This window comes from Elephantulus edwardii, unplaced genomic scaffold (assembly GCF_000299155.1).
Source record: "Elephantulus edwardii isolate Elephantulus edwardi_28Jun2011 unplaced genomic scaffold, EleEdw1.0 scaffold00115, whole genome shotgun sequence".
Classification (NCBI taxonomy): domain Eukaryota; kingdom Metazoa; phylum Chordata; class Mammalia; order Macroscelidea; family Macroscelididae; genus Elephantulus; species Elephantulus edwardii.
The window spans coordinates 1,319,308-1,322,054 of NW_006399865.1; the positions used below are offsets into that span (position 1 = coordinate 1,319,308).

Here is a 2,747-nt window from a genome sequence, read left to right on the forward strand (position 1 = left end):
AGAATGGATGTATTTGATAGTGTATTTCACAGCGAGGCACACTGCCAACCAAAAGACAGCACTTCTCTGTTGGTTTGAATCCATCAAATTGAAAACAACAATCTCCCCAACCTCAACCATTTTACAGCCTCAGAAAACCTGCTGAAAAGTCAGGAATGAATTGGTTCTGATTATATGGCAATGAGTGAATGACACTAAAAGGTTAATAATAAGGAGAGGAACTATAAAGAAATATTTTCCAGGCTAACCCATTTGAAGGCTGGTCAAGGTTACCACTGACTAATTTTAAACTTCTCCAACCACACTGTCCAAGGGAAATTGTTAACATTCCACTCCCATATACTCACACGCTCAAGTGATCTATGGTCTGATTGCTCCTCTGTAAGCACAGACCTACTTTAACACAGCTTGTACCATGCGGCTCTACTAGAGAAAACAGTGAGAAAGCTGCTTCACCAAAGTTAAAAAAGTACCATTTGAAAGACAATCCTATCAATCTGGTTTTAACCAGTGATGTTTTCAAAGGGGTCTTTGGTTTATAAAATCCACTATACTCTACAAGGCTATTAATTTAAATTTTATTTACAGCTAAATCTTGTTTTGTTGTTGTTAAGGGCCATCAAGTTGTAGGCGACTCATAGTGACCCTCTGAACAAAAGACCTGAACGCTTGTATAACTTTCATCCTTTCTCAAGGTTCACAGGGTTTCCAGAGGCAAGCTGTTTTGGAAGTGGATGCCGCTCCTGCTTCCAAGCTTGTTTTAATCAGGGAGCTCCACCAAACACTGTCCACCATAGGTAAACATTATCACATTTGACACATCATTGTCAGTGTTCAGCTTCACAGCAACCACGAGTTACCTCTGTACAACAAGTGGACACACCAGGGCTATACGACCTAGAAGAATGTTTCACCAAAAAGAATTAAAAACAGGCTTAAGGGCCACAGATTAAAGTTACCCACCTTTGGCTTGGTAGCACCACTTTCTGTCCACTAGGCCTACTGATCTCTCTCTATGCTATTGTTGTTGTTAAGTGTGTCAAGTCGTAGGTAACACCCACTTGGGATGAAAAGAAAGCCACAAAATCCCCAAGCATTCCATACACGTGTGTGTCCCTCTTCAAGACGCAAGAGGACCTCCAAAGCTCCAGCTGGGAGAGACTTAAAACACACTGGCCCTCACCCTCCAAATGTCTTATAAAGTAAGTAAATATGGAGTCACATATGCTAAATTTTCTAGATCTTCTTTATACCTAGTCTTGGTGTAGAAAAACAGAAGAACAAACTGGCTTTACACACACCCCTCATCCCCTTATGTCCAGAACATATCTGAAGGGCTATGAGCCAGAACACATTGCCACCACATCATGGGCTTGTGGGTCATATTCTCAGGAAGCAGTAAGCAATGGTAGGCAGCAATCCTCCACTAGGCTAAAGTAGACATGCTCCGGACACCAGGAAAACTGCTGCACACTTCCTCTTCTTGAAAGTCAATACAGGGCTTTATGGTATTTTCTTTCACAAACTGCTTCCTTAAATGTCTCTCTCATTTCACACTGAACAAAGAAAAAAAATTATTTAACACATATGTAGCCTCCATCCACAGAGAAGGCAACCAAATTCACAAGTGATAACATGGTCATGTTAGGAACACTTCCTAACTCCTGTTGAAATTCAAAAACCAGTCTTCACATCCTTCCAGCTGCCTCACCACTCCATTCTTAGCAATCTCCACACCTGCGAAATCACCTTAAGCACACAGACATCCTAAACATTGTTCCGCAAGTGGGAATAAGGAGGGCATGCAGGAGCCCTGCACCTTCAGGTCTACTGCTCTGTTTGTGGCATTGGCTGGTAGATATCACTTACCCACTTTAGGAAAGTGTTACTCAGGGAAGCCAGATCCTCTTGGGGCCCAGTTCGAAAATGAAATGAGAAAAAGCAAGGCCACTCCTGCTGAGAGCGAACTCCTGATGAGCCAATATAGAACACGTGTGCTGGTTAAGCTCTCCAATCAAGCTTTCACGTTTGAGACTTCAAGGTCCTGTTCTACTTACACATGCTGTATAACACTGACTCCAGAACGAATTAGAGATGAGGAATTGGGTTTTACACAAATATTTTCTTCTCTGTGGCCACCCTTAAGCTTCCTTTATGTTCTCCCTGGCTTTATTATTTCCTTCTTGGTTCTTTTTCTGTCTTTCCTCCCCCTTAAAGCTCCATCAAATAATATTACTTATCTTCTTCCAAAGAGTTAGTGTTACTTAAAAGGAGAAATGGTGGAGCACATTAATGAAGTTGTTGATATGTGCTGTCTTACTGAGTGTGACACTATGAACAACAAAACTGAACCCTGTCATTGCTCTGCCATCTTCATAAACGGCTACACATTTGAACCCTTTGCTATAAACATGTATTATTTTGTTTTAAATAACATTTTCTTTTATACTGGTTTAATTACAAAGTTTGCATATATTGTTTTTCACACCAGATCTTTCCCATTTCCTTTACCCACCCCTCCCTCTACCCATCAAATTGTGCGACTCTATGATTACTAGAACATTTAATCGTGCTAATGCGAAACCTCTTGCGACTCTGGTGGGATTCGAACCCACAACTTTTGAATCTCTTTCGAGTGATGCTAGAAGTCCAATGCGCTATCCATTGCGCCATAGAGCCTAGGCATCAGAGAGTTGGACAATGACCAAGGAGGATAGAAGGAAAATTGATGCCTTTGAGCTGTGGTG

At 41.5% G+C, this 2,747-nt stretch overlaps 1 non-coding gene across 1 annotated transcript; it reads right to left on the reverse strand.

Annotated features, from left to right (window-relative positions):
* Positions 1–2,590: 2,590 nt before the first annotated feature.
* Positions 2,591–2,679, reverse strand: TRNAR-UCU. Its single transcript is given in 2 exon segments — positions 2,591–2,626; positions 2,643–2,679. It is a non-coding gene; the product is annotated as a tRNA-Arg (tRNA).
* Positions 2,680–2,747: the final 68 nt, after the last annotated feature.